Genomic DNA, 23,561 nt, shown 5'->3' with positions numbered 1-23,561 from the left:
AACCGTTTTTCTATTTAATAAAAGATCGCTGAACTAAACTTGTGCACAGCAAATTTAAATTGCATTCAACAGCTGCCAAAAAATATTTGCAAAGTCAGCATAACGTACACACTTCAGTGGCACATAAACAATGTCCTGTCTAGCATGCTCTGCAAACAACACAACACACCTAGATGTAACAACAGATTGGCAAAAAAAAAAAAAAAACATCCAACGCAAAAACCAACAAATTACTGTAGTATACTTTTAGGAGACATTTTAGCTGGAATCTCCGTTGTCATGGAAGCCATCCAGCCAGCCATATGGCTGCTGTGCTATGCTGTGCCATTAAAAAAAGTTAATTAATTCAGACATGAATTCAGGTTTACGTTCTCCCGCCATAAAGGTTATTGGCTATCAAGAGGTGTCTGAGATTGCATTGCGTTGAAATCTCTTCGTATGTTTGTTCTCTCATTCATTTACATTGCAAATAATGGCTTTTTAATCACCCTACCCCCTCCCGTCATTTCAGCTGATGTGTTAACAAGGTGAAGGATTTCTGCATCAGCAAACTTTCTTCTAGTCGCTGTCAAAATCAAATACTTGGCTTTGCAAAGATATCGTTTAATAATACATATTTACTCTTTATGGTCTATAAGAGATTTTGCAGCGACACCAACAACAATGCAAGGTGTTTATTTGTGTAATTTGAGCAGAATGCCATTGTGGTTGGGCCGGCTCTTTGGTTGGCTGGCTGCTTTTTCACGGTCTAATGACAGACATGGCAAATAGACGTGTAAATAGACTTAATGTCTGTTAGGCAAAAAAATATATATATTTTCCCCTGGCCAGGACACGTCGAAAATAAACAAATTTCGGTAAATATAGATTGTTAAATTTAGGTGTCATATAGACAACTTTTAGTATTTAATTATAGGGGGAGATATTTTATTTTTGCATTGCTTTGGTGTGGTTTTGGAAATAATATTTTAGGCTGGGAATTGCTATTTTTGGGAATGAATGTCACATTGTCGGTATATTAAGAGACTAACTCTTTAGACTCTTCATAAGCATAGATAGGCTGCAAAAATTGTTACAACCATACGTTTATAGATGTTATATAAATTTTATTTTTATAAAACGAGGTATATATATTTGAAACAGAATGGTATAAGAAAAGTATCCTCATTCATCCCATTCCCATTTGAAAAATAAGTTTCTTTATATCCTCAACCATATGCTTAGAGAGGGTATATATCATGAGAGAAGATCTAGCGTAGTCCGTCTATCGAAGGCAGTATTCGATTTGGTCCAAACTTGGTATATTGTAATATTATTTTCGAACTTAGATAGAATTCGGAGATGGGCAATGTCGGTCCACCCATTATTGTACCTCCCCCACAAAAGATCTAAATTTTCAAAAAAAGGGAAATGATATCAGTCGGTTTTGCCGACAGAAGTATACCCCCAACCTTGAGTTATGATTTCCTAAACTTTTGACCATTTATGGTGGAGGTTCTGAAGTTGGCCAATATTAAACAATGCGTATCTGACCTAAGACACACATATATATATATATTAAAACGAGCCAGATTTGGACTATATCGACTACTTCCTATACTTTATATGAGATATGTGCACATTTTTGGAAAATGTGGAAATATGCGTGGTGTGATATAGCGGACCGAAGTATTCTATTTTCGCAGATATATATCATTTTAACAATAGAGCCTGCGTTAGGAAAAATACTTGGATGTGTGAAATTTGGAGAGAGTTGGAAGTTTATTTCGCTTTCTTTGAGCGTTTTGCTTTTCAAAATATTGTGGGATATTCAAAATTTGATGGATGGATGGATATTCAAATTTTCGACCTTTTGTGGGGGAGGTACTTGATGGAGTGGACCAGACCTAAAACTGACGTAAATATCAGGATTTGCAAAGTTGGAACAAAATAGGATTATCGATTCTCTTTCTGTGCAAAAAAACAATTTTTTTTTTCTAATTTCGACAATTTGTGGGGAAGGTACCAGAAGTAATGGACCGATATATTCCATCTTTACATCAGACCATCTTAACATCAGACCTTGGGTTAACATAAATATTGGCATGTGTGAAATTTGAAGACAATCGGACTCTTATATCACATTTTATAAGAGTTGTAATTATTCAAAACTTTGACCATTTGTGGGGGAGGTTCTTGATGGAGTGGACCGATATTGTCCATATTCACACTTGACCAAGCACAGACGCAAATATTAAGATTTGCAAAGTTGGAGCAAAATCGGATTACCGTTTCTCTTTCTGTGCAAAAAATCAATTTTTTGAAAATTTCGAACTTTTGTGGGGGAGGTACCAGATGGAGTGGACCGATATTGCCCATCTCCGAACTCGATCTAAGTTTGACAAAAATATTACGATGTACCAAGTTTGGACCAAATCGGATACTCCCTTCGAGAGTTATCATGCGCACCAGACAGACGGACGGACGGACATCGCTAAATCGACTCCAAATGTCATGAAACGGATTTGGCCCAAAGAGAACTAGGGTCTAAACTTTTTTTCGATGAGGCACGTTATGGCCCAATGAAATGATACTGTAGCCATATGGCTGAGGGAATTTTTTTAATTTAGGCCTGCTCTAGGACCTACGGCAGAATTTTACGACATAAAATTTGTTGAATATATTTAAAAGCTACCCTCCCGTTTATAGGTAGTTTTTAGCCATATTCTGTAAAAAAGACCAAAAAGACTCCTTTGGTGACTCGCTTGGGGGTTAAAATCTTTATTATTCGTTGCATTGTTATTAGAAATATTTGCTGAAGGCAATATATACCTAGAATCCACAGATTTCGAGGAATCTTAATTAAAAAATTAAAAAAAAAATTAAAAAAAAAAAAATTAACAAAATAAAAATATGGAACAGCTATAGTCCCCATATAACTGCACCGGCAATTTTAAGGGGTTTTGGGTGCTCTAGTCACAATTTTTAACCGAATTAGCTGTAAATTGGCAGTTTGCTTTCCCAGTATGTGGGAAATACCCTTCCAGAGAACTGCCCACATTCAAATATTGATGATTTGTGGTTTATGGTTACCGATGACAGAAAATTGCCTATCGGTATTCGATTTGATTTCTTTTTTAATGAAATTATTGAAAAAATGTTATTTGAAGTTCATAATAGGCTCCGTTTCCTCTGGCAGATAATTGGCTACAAAGGGCCACATTTTCGTATGGACCCCATATAACTGTACCTGCCGATATTTTGTAATTTTAGCGTCATTTTTTCCACGTATTTTTTTTAATTTTTGCAATTTTTTCATATAATTCAGGTTATTTATAGTTCACCTCAGCCTGGACTTTCTTGTTATTTATGAAAATTTGTTATTAAAAATATCTCTCCATAGTAGCTTAATTATTTTTTTAACTTTTCTCAATTTTTTTTTTCAGATAAATTAAATGACATTTAAGTAGTTGAATGAAGCACCGTCGGAGTAGTTACTTTCTTGAACAGCCTTGTACTACAAAATATTAGGTGGGCGGTAAGTAAAAACAAATCTTCTATTTGTTTTCTAAATTTGCAACTAGAACAATCTTATAGAAAGGTCAAGTGTTTCCGGAAATTCTATAAAATTTCCAAGGCAATGTCTGGAACAGAATGTGGCGAAAAAAAAAGAAAACAAGTAGAAAAGAAGCTAAGTTCTTTTAATACCCTCCACCATTTCGAAGGAAATTAAAAAAAATGAAAAAAAATCTAAAAACTAACACTTAAATGAGAACCGTTATATATGGGGACTATTCGAAAACGTAGACCTGTTTACGAAATTTTTTGTCATAGGCTGTAGTACCCATTACGAACTTCAAATACCAAATTTGTTACAATTCCGGTGAATAATGTCGCACAAATCATGAAAATACGGAGTATCGGGAGGTAGTGTCATATGGAGGCAATACAAAGACGTGGGCCTGCACAGACAATTTTCCGTCTTAGGCTGTAATATCCATTTCGAACTTCAAATACCAAATTTGAAACAATTCCGCTAAATAATGTCGCTAAAATCATCAAAATAACGAATATCGGGAGGTACCCTTATATGGGGGCTATACGAAGAGGTGGACCTGCACAGAAAATTTTCTGTATTAGGGTCATTGCGAAATTCAAATACCAAATTTGAAACAATTCCGGTGAATAATGTCGCTAAAATCGTCAAAATACCGAATATCGGAAGGTACACTTATATGGGGGCTATCCGGAGACGTGGACCTGCACAGGCAATTTTCTGTCATAGGCTGTAGTATCCATTTTGAACTTCAAGTATCAAATTGGAAACAACTCTGGTGAATATTGTCGCTTAAATCATCAAAATACCTAATATCGGGAGGTGCCGTTATATGGGGTCTATACGAAGACGTGGACCTACATAGACAACTTTCGGTCATAGGCTGTAGTACCCATTACGAACTTCAAATACCAAATTTTAAAGAATTCCGGTGAATAATATCGCTAAAATCAACAAAATACCGAATATCGGGAGGTACAGTTATATGGGGGGTATACGAAGACGTGGACCTGCGTACAACAATTTTTGTCATATGCTGTAGTACCCATTACGAATTTCAAATACGAAATTTTAAATAATTCCGATAAATAATGTCGCTAAAATCATGAAAATACCGAATATCGGGGGGATACCGTTATATTGGGGCTATACGAAGACGTGGACCGGCACAGACAATTTTCTATCATAGGCTGTAGTATTCATTTCAAACTTCAAATACCAAATTTGAAACAATTCCGGTAGATAATGTCGCTAAAATCATCAAAATACCGAATATCGGAAGGTACCATTATATGAGGGCTATACAAAGACTTGGACCTGCATACAACAATTTTTGTCATAGGCTGTATTACCCATTACGAACTTCAAATACGAAATTTTAAATAATTCCGATAAATAATGTTGCTAAAATCATGAAAATATCGAATATCGGGAGGTGCCGTTATATGGAGGCTATACGAAGACGTGAACCGGCACAGACAATTTTCTATCATAGGCTGTAGTATTCATTTCAAACTTCAAATACCAAATTTGAAACGATTCCGTTGAATAATGTTGCTGAAATCATCAAAATACCGAATACCGGGAGGTACCGTTATATGGGAGCTATACCAAAACGTGGGTACACATGGCCCATTTACGAACTTAACCTGCTAACTGGTAAGCTATGCATGTATGCAAACTAAGCTATGCATGTGATTACAACAGATAGACTAATGGACATATCTTAGAATTTTACGCTTATCCATATTATATATACTTTTTAGGGTCTGTTATAAATATTTCGAGGAGTTACAAACGGAATGCCAAAGTTAATATACCCTCCACAGAATGGTGGAGGGTATAAAAATACAAACCTCTCTGCTGAATTTTATTTATGCGATTGTCACTATCAATTTTGTCTAATTTATTTATTTAATCCTTAGGTTTTCAAAATATTTAATATGGAGAGAACCTACGGATTACACAAATAAATAAATTAGACGTTATTGCAATAAAAAATTAGCTCTCTTTCACTTAATTTAATTACCTCGCCAACAGATGTGAAACACCCTATTGACATAAACTTGAAAGCTTTTTAATTGAATTACCCGAAGGCAAATATGACAAAATTTTAATAAAATGAGTTGCCCTGTCTTTTACTCACACACACACAAAAGGCAACCCCTTCATGGCCACAAGTCACCCAACATACCAAAAATACAATACAGCTTGAGAATAATATTATGAAAATAGTTTATCATAAGAATTTTTCAACAATGCTTGAGAAACACTTTTTTGCACAAACTTTTCTCAAATCTGTCCTTTGTTGACAAATTTGTTTTGATTTTTTTTGTGAAAATTGTCAACAAAAAATTATTTTCTTTGGTTAAAATCAAAGTCACGCGAATTTAGGACCCATTTCCGGACGAAACTCTAAGGTAATGATGAATAATAAATCTGGGAATCTGTAGTATAAATTATTTCAATCTCATTTCAGAATGGAGGCGTCAAAAAGTTGCAGGAATTCAACAGAAGTGAAGAATAAGTGGAGGAGATACAGAAGCTCAAATAAGGGGAAAGAAAGCATCTAAGTATCAAGGCAACAGGATGCAGTGACAGCTGGGATGTCAATCAATGAATGAAATGTGTAAAATAATTAAAAAATGAATAAATAAATATTTTTTACAATTGAAAAAATAAGCTTTATAAAATATTACTTTCGTAAGCTTATTCTGCAATTACAAGAATAAGCTTATGAATAAGGGTTCCTTTTCGATTATTCTATAATTGTTAAACAAACATTTCTCAATACATTCTCAAGATTTTCTCAAGCTTTAGGCTTATGTTTGTAAGCTTATTAAAATATTATTCTCAAGTCAATTTGGTATGTTGGGCATATTTAATTGACATTACCTCAATGAGAGCGTATGTATATGTGTGTGTGTGAGGGAGTGTGATTGTCTCTTATTAACCCATTATGTAATTAATATAACAAATTGTCAATTTATGTTGGCATATATGTGTCGCTGTACTCATCAGCCTATAGCTATGCGCCTGAATACCACTGGCTGCCGCATCATTCCACAAAAAAGAATCTCTACAAACGATTTACTTTAATTACGTTCAGAATTTTCCTCCCGGTTGGCTATGGAGGTCGTTGCTCGGGGAAGTACAAAAGCATGCAACTTGGTATATACAAGGCACTGGGAGCAAACGACACTGCCTGTGACATATTTGTTTACATACATACACATACATATATATTTACATATGAGCAATGTAAGGGCTTACCTTTTGTTTTCAGCCTATGCTGACATGTAATCAGTCAGTCAGTCAGCCACCCAACAATCCAACCAAGCGAATGACGACCTAATTTTGACGTTGACAAATATGTGGGAATTATTCGTTTGTCGTCTTTTGAAAGTCAAGCTTTTGGGGTTGGGACTATAAGCAATTATGGCAAAGTTTTATACATAACAGTATTTTTTAATTATTTGCGAACTCTAGGTGTATGAGTAACATTTGTATGGAGGAGTTAGAAATTAATTTTTTTTTTTGAAATTTTACTGAAAGGTTTTCTGTGTAATTCAAATTTACAAATATTTTTAATTTTATGCAACCATTTTTCATTAGAAATCATATTAATTTTCAAATTAATATTTTTTGGCTTTATTTTCCAATTGTTTTGGCTCAACATTTTTGGGGGAACTAACATTCCATCGAAAATGTTGGTCCTTTTTTCAAAATGTGGTTAAAAACTTCCTTTAAATGGGATAGTAGCAAGTCAGAATATTCTAAAAAGTTATTCATCAAAAGTACCTTAACGTCTGGCATTCATGAATAATGGATGAATTTTTAACTATTATTTTTACACCCTCCACCATAGTATGGAGGAAATATTAAGTTTGTCATTCCGTTTGTAACACCTCGAAATATACAATTTAGACCCCACAAAGTATATATATTCTTGATCAGCATAAAATTCTATGTTTAAACCCGTCTATGGAAATCACTTTAGCTTCCGGAGGAAATGAAGTAAGTTGCTAAAAATTTACTCAAATGTGTAATATGTCTGCAGGACTTTTGGTATTGAAAATGGGCTATGTAGGTCCACGTCTTTGTATAGTCCCCATATAACGGCACCTCCCGACATGCGGTAGTTTGATTATTTTAGCGACATTATTTATCGAAATTGTTTCAAATTTGGTATTTGAAGTTCGTAATGAATACTACAGCCTCAGACAGAAAATGAGCCATGTAGGTCCACGTTTTCGTATAGCCTCTATATAATGGTACCTCCCGATATTCGGTATTTTGATTATTTTACCGACATTATTAACCGGAATTGTTTCAAATTTGGTATTTGAAGTTCGCAATGGATACTACAGCCTAAGACAGAAATTTGTCTGTGCAGGTCCACGTCTTCGTAGAGCCCCCATATAACGGTACCTCCCTATATTCGGTATTTTGGTGATTTTAGCGTCATTTTTCACCGGATTTTTTTCAAATTACGAATTTGGAGTATCGTTCTTTGCAGGTCCAGGTCTTCGTATTGGCCCCATATACCAGTACCTCTTTATATTCGGTATTTTGACGAGTTTAGGTACAATACTCATCGAAATTGTTTGAAATGTCGTATTTTAAGTTCGTAATGGAGCCTATGACAGAAAATTGTCTATGCTGGTCCAAATGGTGGAGGGTATTCAAAGTTCGGAACTTACTGCTTTTTAACTTGTTAACAATTATATTTTTGACAACACTGGTTAAAAATCTCACCCACGTTTCGTGGCTTACATTTTATTTCACTTTCGGGACCGGTCAAATGGCCGCATAACTCGGGCGATTTAAAGACTTGAGACAAATATTTTTGTAGGGCTCCTCATCGAAATAACGGTTTTAGACCCTAGGCCATTTTGGGTCAAATCAAATCAAATTTTCGGACATTTAGAGTCGATCTAAGTTTGCCTGTCCGTCCGTCCATCTGTCTGGCTAGTGCGCAGGGAATATTCGATTTGGTTCAAACTTGGTACATCGTAATATTATTTCAAACTTAAATCGAGTTTGAAGATGGACACCCTCCTTTTGATACCCTCCTACTGGTACCTTCCTCATAAAAGGTTGAAATTCTCAAAGAAAATATTTTAACTCATAAAAACAGAAGAAGTCATTCGATTTTGTCTAAACTTTGCAAATCTTAATATTTTTGCCATTGCTAGGTTAGGTTCTACAATGGACAATATCGGCCCACTCCATCAAGTACCACCCTTAGAAAAAGTCAAAATATAATTAAAACTCTTATAAATTGTGACATAACACCCCGATTGTCCTAAAATTGCACACATTCTACTACTCTTACCAGCACAAGATCTGGTGTAAGGATGGGCTATATCGGCCCACAACTTTTGATACCTCCACCACAGCGGGTTAAAATTTTGAATAGCCATTAAGCTCATAAAACGCAAAATTAACATCCGATTCTATTAAAATCTCACACTATCCAATATTTCTACTTAAGCAAGATCTGATGTAAAGAAGATGGTAGATATCGGATTACTGCTTCTAATATCTACCCCACGAAGGATCAAAATTTTGAATAACATTAACCTTTATAAAATGTGAACTAAGAGTCCGATTTACTTCACATTTTTCATATTCCAATATTTCCACTAACATATTCAGACGTCATCTGAATCTCACGCAGCAATATTTATGTCTACAAAAATCAAATGGAGATTTCAATTTTTTATTCTTCTTCTGGTCCAGCTTGGTAAAGACTTATTCTTCCTTATTTTTCCTTAGCTAGTTTCTAGTTAAGTTCATAACTTATTTAATCAATTGTAATTACATTGTGGCTCACCCCTGTTGGGTTTAACCCACAATTATGGCATGGAAGTACGTCCAATGGAAAACAGACGCTAAAAACAATTACAACAAAGTCCTATCAATGACAACAAGGATAATAGCTAAGTAGCTGGAAAACTCAAAAGTTATTATCGATTGCACTTTGCAACGTTTTCAGGGTCATGGCTTGGGGTGAGTGGGAAAATTGAAGTGATGGGTGAGGTTTTCAAGGGAGGGCAAGGTTCCCAACAATTTTTTTTAGAATTCGTTTACCAAACAATTAAGAGACAGGGTATCCTAGGGGAGATTTGCTATATTTTCCCAACAGGATTAAGAGCAGTGCTGTTCGGATGTTTTTAATGTCTGCAGAACTTTTGTTATTTAAAATGGGTAAAAAAGTATACGTTTTGGTAAAACCCATATATAACTGTACCATCAGATTTAAGGTCTTTTAGTAGTTTTAGTCACAGTTTCGAATCTGAATTTTCTTGTAAATTGGGAGTTTGTGCTCCCAGTAACATCCTTGCATAGAACCGTCCATATAGGTCCACGTTTTGGTATAGTCTCGATATATTTGTTCCTCAAGGTATTTGGTATTTTGATGATTTGTGTAATTGGAGTTCGCTATGTTTACTACCTCCTGTGACAGACACTTTCCCATAGAAATCTACGACTTCGTATGGCTCCCATTTAACGGTACCTCCTTATATTCAGCTTTTGGAGGATTTTAGGTAGAGTTGTGCCAATCTAGTTGCATGGAACAAACTTGTTCCTTATCTAGTTCCGCGGGCTCCGGTCGTTTATATGAAAACTATGCGTATGAGTGATATGAAATATATGAAATTTATGACAACACTCATACTGATATACTGAACTATGACCTAGATTGACACAATTCTAATTTTAGCTAATTTTTATTTAACAGAATTATATCAATTTCTTATTTGTGGTTCGTAATAAAATGTCCAATAGAAGTCCAGCTTTTCGCAAAACCTCTTATAACTGTAACACCTAATATTCGGAATTTATAAAAAAATTTGCGGCATTTTTTGTCGCAATTTTCATACCCTACACCACAAGGTGGTCAGGGTATTATGTCTTTGTGCATTTGTTTGTAACAGGCAAAAGGAAACGAGATAGACCCATAGTTCCTTTGGATGATCTGCATAGAATCACATTCTGAGTCGATTTATGCATGTCCGTCCGTCCGCCTGTCCGTCTGTCCATGTATTTTTGTAAACAAAGTACAGATCGCGTTTATTGCCCTATCCAGATGATATTTTGTACAAATCATTTGTTTGGTCCAAGGACGAACTCTATTGAAATTGGAGATAATCGGTCAAAATTTAGATATAGCTCCAATATATATCTTCGTCCGATTTGCTTTTTATTGTGCACCAAACGTGTAATATCAGTCCGAATAGCATGGAATTTTGCACGTACGATCAGATTGGACCTGAATATAAGTATGCCAAATTTGATCGAAATCGGTTCAGATATAACTATAGCTCCCATATATATTTTTCATCCGATTTATTATTTTTGTCCTCAGCAGCCGTTACAGAGTGCAACAACAATATTTGGGGAAATTTATCAAATACAGCTCAGAAATACATTTGCTAAATTTTATCGAGATCGGTTCAGATTTGGATATAGCTCCCATATATAACTTCGTCCGATTTACCTTTTATTGTACACCAAACGTCTAATATTTGCCCAAATTGGATGAAATTTGGCACTCACGACCGAATTGAGTCTAGAAGCTAGTATGTCAAATTTGGTGAAGATCGGTTCAGATATAGCTATAGCTCCCATATATACTATTCATCCGATTTATTATATGTGTTAACCACAGCCGTAATATGCCCTCCGTAACAACGATATTCAGGGAAATATATCAAATACAGCTCAGAAATATCTTTGCCAAAATTTTATCGAGATCGGTTCCGATTTGAATATAGCTCCCTATATCTTTATCCCATTTCAAAATAATTGTGCACCAAATGGGCAATACAAGTGCGAATTTGAAAAATACAAATGCTTCGGCATATTTTGTCCTTTGAGCTTTAAATTTTAATTATAATTATGGCATGTATGATAGAATTCTCCCATTAAAAAGTTTAATTGTTATGCGGAGTTCTACTAAATTAGCAATGTGGTGTAGGGTATCATAAAGTCGGCCCCTCCCGACTTTAAGACTTTCTTTACTGGTTTTGTGTTTAACAAGTACTTTCATATTGATGATTGATATTAATAGTTTGAAATTTTGTATTTTTGGTGTTTTTTAAAAATATTATTAAAATTTAAAAATATTATTAAAACATTTTTTTTAATTATTATCCTTGAAGAAATGTCATTAAAAATCAACGTGGCTTAGTATTTTAAAAATATTCTTAAAAAAAAATTCACATTTGTTGCTCCGTCGTTCTTTAAATATATATTTCTTAAAAAATCAAAGGTTTTGGCTCTTTTGGCCGAGGTATTCAAAAACTACAACAATTTTTGTTTTAATTATGTTATTCATAAAATGTTTCTCTGGAGCTCTGTTGGCCTTAAAAATATACTCCTCAAATTCCAGGTATGCAGCAGTGATGATTTTTGATAAATATTCTAACATTTTGGGTTGCTATGACACATTGTTGAATGTCAGTCTACGCTTCTGCGGCAGTGCCGGAATTAATCCATATCCCCATTTTTCGTTTTGATGAAACCAATTGTATCGTTCAAACTTCTGAATCCTTTTTGCTTGAATTTTTAAAATACATATGACATGCTTTGGAGATTTGCTCTACTATCCTAAAATCATCTTCAAAAAGATTAAACTTTCCACCATCAAAATTACATTTTGTACTCGATTCGCTATGAGGTTGCTGTGGACTACCATATGGTACTTTTTATTATTGATATTGTGTTGATGAGGTAAAGTAGGCTTGGCTGCACGACAACTGAAGTATGATATCCAATTTACCCAAATATTATGCATGGTAACAGATACCCATATTATATACTTATTCAAAGTCTTCAAATATCAATTTAACTCTTCATCAAAAATTGAAATAAAATCAAATCAATTCCAAGGCTTAGATTCCACTTCCAATACCAAAAATTCTAAAAAAAAATATTTTTTCATTTGTTTGTTTTCACTTTGTATTTCTCATGTTGTGTGTATATTTGTGTTCAAATCTCATTTTATTAATCCCCTTTGGTAAGTGGCAGAGACAATCTGTTTTCATGGCACCACCATTACAACCACCATTACCACGGCCAATACCAACATCCAAGTATTTGCTGTTGAAATAAACATAAAATTAAACTTTCCCAAGATGCATATAAAACTTTTAACTCACGCCACAAAAACACACAGCCACATGTGTGAGTATGTGTGAACACGCACACACACTCAATAAGAAAAACAAAACTGCAAAATAAAGAATGGCCATTATTTGTTGCTTATGGCCATGTTAACAGAAAACTTTAAAAAGGAAAACAAATAGGAATGGGTGGTTGATGTCGGAAAAACACGACAAGTATATACAGAATGAGTTGAATGAGCAAAACCTAGTAGCACTTGAAAGGTTATTAAAAAAAAACACGCTAATAGTCTTGTTAAAAATCCACGCTTATGGGTCGTTATGGTCCTTACGAAAATATTCTTTAAAAATCCACGCTTATGGGTCGTTATGGTCCTTACGAAAATATTCTTTAAAAATCCACGCTTATGGGTCGTTATGGTCCTTACGAAAATATTCTTTAAAAATCCACGCTTATGGGTCGTTATGGTCCTTACGAAAATATTCTTTAAAAATCCACGCTTATGGGTCGTTATGGTCCTTACGAAAATATTCTTTAAAAATCCACGCTTATGGGTCGTTATGGTCCTTACGAAAATATTCTTTAAAAATCCACGCTTATGGGTCCTTATGGTCCTTGAAAAACTATTCTTTAAAAATCCACGCTTATGGGTCCTTATGGTCCTTGAAAAAATATTCTTTAAAAATCCACGCTTATGGTCTGGTGGTCGTTGAAAAATAATTCTTTAAAAATCCACGCTTATGGGTCTGGTGGTCGTTGAAAAATAATTCTTTAAAAATCCACGCTTATGGTCTGGTGATCGTTGAAAAATAATTCTTTAAAAATCCACGCTTATGGGTCTGGTGGTCGTTGAAAAATAATTCTTTAAAAATCCACGCTTATGGTCTGGTGATCGTTGAAAAATAATTCTTTAAAAATCCACGCTTATGGGTCTGGTGGTCGTTGAAAAATAATTCTTTAAAAATCCACGCTTATGGGTCTGGTGGTCGTTGAAAAATAATGCTTTAAAAATCCACGCTTATGGGTCTGGTGGTCGTTGAAAAATAATACTTTAAAAATCCACGCTTATGGGTCTGGTGGTCGTTGAAAAATAATTCTTTAAAAATCCACGCTTATGGGTCTGGCGGTCGTTGAAAAATAATGCTTTAAAAATCCACGCTTATGGGTCTGGTGGCCGTTGAAAAATAATTCTCTAAAAATCCACGCTTATGGGTCGTTATGGTCCTTGAAAAAATATTCTTTAAAAATCCACGCTTATGGGTCGTTATGGTCCTTGAAAAAATGTTCTTTAAAAATCCACGCTTATGGTCTGGTGGTCGTTGAAAAATAATTCTTTAAAAATCCACGCTTATGGTCTGGTGGTCGTTAAAAAATAATTCTTTAAAAATCCACGCTTATGGGTCCTTATGGTCCTTGAAAAAATATTCTTTAAAAATCCACGCTTATGGGTCCTTATGGTCCTTGAAAAAATATTCTTTAAAAATCCACGCTTATGGGTCCTTATGGTCCTTGAAAAAATATTCTTTAAAAATCCACGCTTATGGGTCCTTATGGTCCTTGAAAAAATATTCTTTAAAAATCCACGCTTATGGGTCCTTATGGTCCTTGAAAAAATATTCTTTAAAAATCCACGCTTATGGGTCCTTATGGTCCTTGAAAAAATATTCTTTAAAAAATCCACGCTTATGGGTCCTTATGGTCCTTGAAAAAATATTCTTTAAAAATCCACGCTTATGGGTCCTTATGGTCCTTGAAAAAATATTCTTTAAAAATCCACGCTTATGGGTCCTTATGGTCCTTGAAAAATATTCTTTAAAAATCCACGCTTATGGGTCCTTATGGTCCTTGAAAAAATATTCTTTAAAAATCCACGCTTATGGGTCCTTATGGTCCTTGAAAAAATATTCTTTAAAAATCCACGCTTATGGGTCCTTATGGTCCTTGAAAAAATATTCGTTAAAAATCCACGCTTATGGGTCCTTATGGTCCTTGAAAAAATATTCTTTAAAAATCCACGCTTATGGGTCCTTATGGTCCTTGAAAAAATATTCTTTAAAAATCCACGTTTATGGATCTGTTGGTCCTTGAATTTTTTTCTAAAAATCCACGCCTATGGGTCTGGTGGTCCTTTGAAAAAAGTATTCTTTAAAAATCTACGCCGCGCTTATTAAAAAAGTATTCTTTAAAAATCTACGTCTGTGGGTTGTTTCAAAATCCACGCTTATGAAAAATGTATTCTTTAAAAATCCACGCTTATAGTCCTTTTACTCCTTAAAACAAATATTTTTAAAAATCCGTGCATATGGGTGTGTTGGTCCTTGAATGCTTTTTTTAAATCCACGCTTAAATCCCTTTGGTCCTTGAAAATCAATTTTTTTAAAATCCACGTTTATGGATCTGTTGGTTCTAAAAAAATATTCTTTAAAAATCTTCGCTCATAGTCCTTTGTTTGTCCTTGAAAATATATTGATAAAAAGTCTCGTTTATAACACACAACCTCATTGTAGGGTGTATGAATAGCTAACCTACTTTGACACACTACCAAACAATAGCGGTTTAAAATCTGAAATGGAAATCACAGACAAGCTTGATCTTGCATCTTTTCTTTTTGAAAAAATGTAGCGGATATACAAAGTTTTCGTTTCGTTTGTTTGGTTTTTAAGAGGGTCGAGCATCGAGAATAACCCCTCAACCGAATAATGGTTTTGTTGTTGCTGTTGTTGTTGCTGTTAAAAGCATTGACTAATGAAAATTTTCCACACAATTTCTTTTGCCAAATGTTAAAAGTGAAAAGTTTAATTTTCTTCTCCTTTGCTTTTCTGCCAATAACAAAGTGTTACCATAAAAGCAAACCGAGTGGGGAGAGGGTGGGAAATAAAGAAGGGAAACTGAAACTCATAAAAAGGAAATGAACTCTTAAAACATATTGTGAAACAAATAAAAATGAAAAAGTTGGTTTGCTTAAAAAGAATGTGAAAATGAGTGGTAAGAGTGTGAGGGTGTGTGTCTGAGTTCACATGTGCGAACGATAATAAGGATAAAAAATTATGAAAATAAAAACAAGACATTTTGAGAATACTTAAATAGGAATCAAAAATATTTCATGAAATTCTGAATTTTTTTCAAGAACTAAGTGAATTTTTGAAGAATATTTTTGCAAAGACCAACAGACCCATAAATGTGGAACTTTAAAGAATACTTTTTCAAGGACCACCAGATCTACATACGTGGAATTTAAAGAATACTTTTGAAGAACCAACGCAAGCGTAGATTTTTAAATATTAATTTTTCAATGACCAACAAAAGCGTAGATTTTTAAATATTATTTTTTCAAGGACCAACAGATCCGTAAGCGTGGATTTTTAAATCATATTTTCGAGAGGACCAACAGATCCATAAGCTTGGATATTTTTTTCAACGACCAATAGATCCATAATCGTGGATATTTAAATAATATTTTCGAAAGGACCAACAGATCCATAAGCGTGGATTTTTAAAGAATATTTTCAAAAGCACCAATAATCGTGGATTTTTAAAGAATATTTTCAAAGGCATCAGTAATCGTGGATTTTTAAAGAATATTTTCAAAAGGATAAACACTCTAAAAATCGTGGATTTTTAAAAAATATTTTCAAAAGGATAAACAGTCTAATAATCGATTTTTTAATAATATTTTTTCAAGGACTAATTTTTCAAGGACCTCCCATAAACGTGGATTTTTTAACAATATTTTTTTCAAGGACCTCCCACAAGCGTATATTTTTTAATAATATTTTCTTTCAAGGACCTCCCACAAGCGTGGATTTTTTAATAATATTTTCTTTCAAGGACCTCCCACAAGCGTGGACTTTTTAATAATATTTTTTTCAAGGACCTCCATAAGCGTGGATTTTTTAATTATATTTTTTTCAAGGACCTCCATAAGCGTGGATTTTTTAATAATATTTTTTTCAAGAACCTCCCATAAGCGTGGATTTTTTAATAACATTTTTTTTTATTAATATTTTTTCAAGGATCTCCCATAAGCGTAGATTTTTTAATAATTTTTTTTCAAGGACTAATTTTTCAAGAACCTCCCATAAGCGTGGATTTTTTAATCATTTTTTTTGAAGGACTAATTTTTCAAGAACCTCCCATAAGCGTGGATTTTTTAATCATTTTTTTTTGAAGGACTAATTTTTCAAGAACCTCCCATAAGCGTGGATTTTTTAATAATTTTTTGAAGGACTAATTTTTCAAGAACCTCCCATAAGCGTGGATTTTTTAATAATTTTTTTGAAGGACTAATTTTTCAAGAACCTCCCATAAGCGTGGATTTTTTAATAATATTTTTTCAAGAACCTCCCATAAGCGTGGATTTTTTAATAATTTTTTTTCAAGGACTAATTTTTCAAGAACCTCCCATAAGCGTGGATTTTTTAATAATATTTTTCAAGAACCTCCCATAAGCGTGGATTTTTTAATAATTTTTTTTCAAGGACTAATTTTTCAAGAACCTCCCATAAGCGTGGATTTTTTAATAATTTTTTTGAAGGACTAATTTTTCAAGAACCTCCCATAAGCGTGGATTTTTTAATAATATTTTTTCAAGAACCTCCCATAAGCGTGGATTTTTTAATAATTTTTTTCAAGGACTAATTTTTCAAGAACCTCCCATAAGCGTGGATTTTTTAATAATTTTTTTGAAGGACTAATTTTTCAAGAACCTCCCATAAGCGTGGATTTTTTAATAATATTTTTTCAAGAACCTCCCATAAGCGTGGATTTTTTAATAATTTTTTTTCAAGGACTAATTTTTCAAGAACCTCCCATAAGCGTGGATTTTTTAAAAATATTTTTTTCAAGGACCTCCCACAAGCGTGTATATTTTTGTAATATTTTTTTCAAGGACTTCCCACAAGCGTGGATTTTTTAAAAATATTTTTTTTCCAGGACCTCCCACAAGCGTGTATTTTTTGTAATATTTTTTCAAGGACCTCCCACAAGCGTGTATTTTTTTGTAATATTTTTTTCAAGGACTTCCCACAAGCGTGGATTTTTTAAAAATATTTTTTTCCAGGACCTCCCACAAGCGTGTATTTTTTTGTAATATTTTTTCAAGGACCTCCCACAAGCGTGGATTTTTTAATAATATTTTTTTCAAGAACCTCTACAAGCGTGGATTTTTTTAATAATATTTTTTTCAAGAACCTCTACAAGCGTGGATTTTTTTAATAATATTTTTTTTCAAGAACCTCTACAAGCGTGGATTTTTTTAATAATACCAAATTCGGCAGTTCAGCACTTTCGGCCAAGCGAAGCAACTCTTTAGCTCTTTTGAGTCTATTTTCTTTCTGTTGCGGTGTAAGTTGTTGCAGTTTTTGAAATTTCAATGGCTTTACCCCGAGCTCATTTTTCAATATTTGCTGAATGGAATATTGCGACGATATGTTCAGCTTGCGAGCCATTTTTCGTCCACTGCGACGCGGGTTTCAAGTCGCTTCCTTACTTTGGAACCATTTCTGTTCTGTTTTCTTCCGTCCACTTCCTTGGCGTCGGGCTACGCTTCCAGTATCACGATAACGAGCGATGGTACGAGTCACAAATGATTTATTCAAACTTAAATGCTGGAGTGCTCTAACCATAGTCACTTGTGGTTTTCCAGCCAAATATAAAGAAATCACACTATCACGCCTCAATTCCATCACGGATAACTTTTTTTCTGGAAATTTCTCCCCAAAATGTTTTTGTAGGCTTGTAAAGAATATAATGAGCTGTCACTGGAATATAATGAGCTGTCGGGCGAGTGGCTTACAAATGACAGCAGTCTGAAGTTGGTTGCAGTTTTTTTTTCATTTCACCCTGTATACATTCCTATGTGCCGGACTAATATTTCGAGGTGTTACATAATTTTTGGCCTAATCAAACTTATTATAACCCCATATTTAGTGTTGTAGGGTATAAATAATTGTGGATATTTTATAAATATTTCTTATGATTTCGTTGAATAGTAAAGAATTTAACCTTAAAAACATTTTCGATCCAGGAATGTATACTTCCCAATAAAGACCTTAAGTTAGTATTTTTATTTATTTTTGCGATATCTAGAAATTGTTTGTTGTTCACAGATTTGCTTCTGGCCTTTTATTTATAAAAAATTAAGACATTTGGGTGTTATTTTGAAAATCAATGACCTCTTCGTATGTTATTAACGAGAGTAACCATCTTCCAAACAAATATAAAATATTACCTTTATTTAATATTTGTTTTATTTTTTTCTGGAAATAACGCACCAACTTACTACTGAATACTATATTCTCATTATTCTCCAAATGACTCTTTAGTGTCTTATGAAATTTCTTATCCGTTACTCAGACATTATTTGCTACGGCATATAAAATTCAATCTTATTTAGCTTACGCTTAAAGGGATTTTTCCAAGAAAAATAAATTATCGGACTTTCACCGCACCTCCTTCCCATAGCTATAGGATTGGTTTTTTGTTCCATCCCATTTCCAATATGTATGATTATTTACCCACTTACGCATTCACACGCACACATTCCTTCATATTGGCAAATTGGATATCAGTGGACCATTGGTCGTATGATGATTATTATCTCCCACCCTATCTAAATCCAAATCACTCATACGCCACATAGTCATTATTGTTGACTTTTTTCGTTTAAATAATTCTCTTTGGGCTGCCATGGCAAAGTTTTATTGGAAAAAAATTTCAACCAGACAACTGATTGATTTTAGTTTGATTTTTATCCGAGCCGACCATTGTTGTGCCCGAATATTTTAGCAATTTATCAAATTTTAAATTGATTTCGAAATGTTTTTGCACACACACGCGCACTCGGCTGGCAAAAAGGTAAAAGTGAATCCTTGCCCTTCACGCTTGAATTATTCAGGTATTTCGGTCCATTAGCAATGAAAACCAATAAATATTTGTTTGATGACTGGTTGGCTGGCTTGTTGCTGTTGTAGAAAATTGTTGGAGTGGTTGGAGTTGCGTCCATCCATCCACCCAATACGAAAATGTGTTTCGGTGTTTTTTGGTGCCTAAATCAACAGATACATATGTGTAGAAACCATTTTTATGTGAGCTTTTCCTTTGATCTGAGGAAATTATTGAGATTTCCTGAAGAATATTACGGTATTGGTTTATTGAAAAAAAAAATCATAGGCGAATGATGTAAATCTTTACTAACGTTATTTGTATTGTAGACATTTTGAAACGAGTTTCAATAGAATTTTATCGAGATTTTTATTGGAAATGGGGATAGGGGATACGTTATATCCTGAATATGGGAATTTCAAAAATCGAAAACAATGGGTTTTGAAGAAGTTTTTTAGAGGTGCTGCCATCTTAAACATGTGCTAAAGTTGCCAGATAATTTTTAATACATTTGAATTTAATTAGCGAAGACACACTCCACCTACAATTGCACAAAAAATTATGTTTCAAAATATTTCAAAACAATTTTAAGAAAAATATATTTGTAAGACATATATTTTCAATTATTTAACTATTTCACATACTTCTCTGTTGGTATGTGTGCACTAGCAAAAAGCTCCGAAAACAATTTATCGAAATTCAATATGCCAGAATAACTTCGCTAATTTAATTTTCCTGGTAGAATTAATAGGGCCGACACAGTGAAAGTCAAAGTTATCCTGGTACATGAAAATCGTGAAATGCAAAATCGATATTTTCTTAAATTGTTTAAGTTTTAGATCTCTTTATGACCCTTGTATTGTAAAAAAATGTGTGGTTTGTGTCTCCGCTAATAAAATTTGATTTTTCCTAAAGTTGTCCCATGTTGATCATTCTATCTTGATGAATTGAGTCTGTCAAGTGATGTGTGTCCGCCCATCTGTCCATATCAAATTGTAACCACCTTACAGGCCGCAGTTAGGTTTCGTTCCTTGTGAATTTTCACAGAAGTTTGAGATTTTTAGAGATAATTTAAAATATTAAGGGGATGAAATGGTAAAAAAACGTTGTTCGGTCTTTATATTGCAGTCGATCTGCAACTATAAATATACTCGGAATTTCCGCATGGGTTAGTGTTTGGGGCAGGACAGAGCCTAGAATATTTTAGGGTCATAGGATTTAGCGGATCACCTCGAATATTTTAGGGTCATAGGATTTAGTGGATCACCTCGAATATTTTAGTGCTTAAACTAAACTTCCGGAAAATTCTGAATTTTGGGTGAATTTTCTAAAATTGTTTTGACAGATCTGGTCAAATTCCAAAATAACAATTTTACACGATAACAATTTTACATTATGGCATATACATAATTTTAAGAAGAAAACGGACAAATAAAATTCGCCTACATGTAAAATCCTCTTCTTGCAAAAGTACTCATTTGGAAAATATTGGTTTCGGATCTAGAAAAATGGACCAATATTTTCCATTTCGTATCGACCCTAAAGAAATATGGTATAATTATTGCAACGTGCCAGGGTTCGACTATATCGGTTACTTCCTTCACTTTATGTGAAATATGTGGTCATTAAAAAAAAAAAAAACATTGACTTGACAGGTAAATGTATTGAAATGGGTGACCCTTTCTGGGTTTGTGCCTCATCAGAGCTCAGAGATATATTACCTTCATCATCGTTTTATTTGAGCGTGCTGTTTCTCAAAATATTGAACCCTATGTGGAGGATGTAACAGAAGAAATGCTCCGATCTCTACCATCATTACTACAACCTTGTGTTGGCAGAAATATTGAGATTTGCAAAGTCTGAATATATATTCAAAATATTGACCCTCTGTGGGGGAGGTACCAGAAGGAGTGGCCCGATCTCTACCATTTTTATAATAGACCTTTTGCTGATGGAAACTGATGGATTCGGGTGTTAATCTCGCGTTTTATAAGCTTAATGGATATTCAAAATTTCGACCAATTGTGAGGGTACCAGAAGGAGTGGATCGATATATCCTATCTTCTCAGCAGATCTTTTGTAAGTAGAAGTATTGAGATGTGTGGGATTTGAAGGGAATCACATGCTTATTTCTCATTTTACGAGCCCCTTGGCTATTCCAAATTCTGACCGTTTGTGGAGGAGGTACCAGAAGGAGTGGTCCGATATATTCCATCTTCCCAAAAGATCTTTCGGTGGTGGAAATATTAGAATGCGCAAATTTGAAGAGAATCGGATGCTTATTCCGGATTTTACAATCATTTTGGTTATTCAAAAATTTAACCTCTTAGTGGGGAGGTACCTGAAGGATTGGTCCGATGTCTACCATCTTTATAACAGATATTGTGTTGATGGAAATATTGAGATGTACCAAGTCTAAACGGAATAGGATGTTAATTTTGCGTTTTATGCGCTTCATGGATATTCAAAATTTTCACCCTATGTGGGAGAGGTACAAAAAAGAGTGGACCGATATATCCCATCTTCACATCAGATCGTGTTTAGGTAGAAATATTGGGATGTGTGAAGTGTGGAAAAATTCGGATGTTCAATTCGCATTGTATTTCAAAATGTTGACTCTATGTGGGGGAGGTACTGGAAGGAGTAGTCCGATCTTGTCCATTTTCACGCTCAACCTTGCAATAATGTAAATATTACTATTTGCAATGTTTGAACAAAATTAGATGCTACATTCTCTTCCTGTGCAATAAATTATTTTCTATAGAAAATTTTACTTTTTATGGTGGAGGTACAAGAAGGAGTGGACCGGTATTGCCCATCTCCGAACTCGATCTAAATTTGACCAAAATTTAACGATGTACCAAATTTGAACAGAATCTAATACCCCCTTCGAGAGTTATCGTGCGCAGTCACCAGTCAGTTATCGTGCGCACCAGGCAGACGGACGGACGGACGAACGGACGAACGGACAGACATCGCTAGATCGACTCCAAATGCCCGGAAATGGATTTGGTCCAAAGAGACCTAGGGTCTAAAACTATAATTTCGACTAGGCACGTTTTGACCGAATCGAACGAATCTAGCCATGTGGCTGAGGGTAAAAATATTGGGTGTGTGAAGTGTGAAGAAAATTTGACTCTTATTTCACATTTTATAAGAGTTGTACTTATTCGAAATTTTACCCTTTTGTGGGGGAAGTACCAGAAGCAGTAGACAGATGTTGCCCATCTCTGATTTCGGTCTAAGGTTGACCATAATATTACGATGTACCAAGTTTTGACCAAATCTGACAGACAGACGGACGGACGGACATCGCTAAATGTCCTAAAACGGATTTGGTCCAAAGTTATTATGAGGCACATTTTGGTCATATGAAATTATATATACCCTCTCTAGGCATATGGCTAAGGATATAAAAAACATATTTTTTTGTGAATTAAATTTCTAAAAATTGAACTGATTGGTGGCTCTTTCCGAAACCTAGGTATTCCCTGCCTTACCCCCTGGTAAACATTACCATCGTTCTCCACTAATAAACAAACGTTGTTTTTATAAAAACAACAATAAAGGGATAAGCCTGACCATTTTGCAACAAAAAAATACTACGGTATCCCGAACAAACAAGCCACACAGTTCTAAAAATTGGTAACTTTCTATTTTTTTCATTTTATTATTTCACAATTCCAGCTTTCTAATAAGTATTTATTTAGTACAATTTAGTACTTGTCGTATACGACGCATTTGCAGATCGCCTTCTTTTCTAAAATTGCGCAATCAGTTGGATCCTTATTAAAAAATGTATATTTCCAGTTTTATTCCTACAATCCATACAGAATATTGTACTTCTCGTACACTATATAGCACGCATTTTCAAAAGTTGTTCATTGCCTAATCCAAATTACAAAAAAAAAAAAAAAAAAAAAACAATAGCCGTATCTTACCGCTTATTAACCATGGTTTTCAATCATATTCTTAAAATATTTTTCGGGATTTTTTTACTCTAAAATGA

General features: G+C 34.1%; 1 protein-coding gene across 1 annotated transcript in view; it reads left to right on the top strand.

Annotated features, from left to right (window-relative positions):
* Window positions 1-3,412: 3,412 nt before the first annotated feature.
* Window positions 3,413-23,561, top strand: part of LOC101891180 (uncharacterized) — a 177,457-nt gene continuing 157,308 nt past the window's right edge. The window contains exon 1 of the mRNA XM_059121988.1: window positions 3,413-3,517. The gene's annotated coding sequence lies outside the window, so the exon portion shown is untranslated. The remainder of the gene's footprint in view (window positions 3,518-23,561) is intronic.

This window comes from Musca domestica, unplaced genomic scaffold (assembly GCF_030504385.1).
Source record: "Musca domestica strain aabys unplaced genomic scaffold, Musca_domestica.polishedcontigs.V.1.1 2, whole genome shotgun sequence".
NCBI classification, from domain to species: domain Eukaryota; kingdom Metazoa; phylum Arthropoda; class Insecta; order Diptera; family Muscidae; genus Musca; species Musca domestica.
Note: the sequence above shows the minus strand (reverse complement) of the source record. Positions and strands in the feature narration are given on the sequence as shown.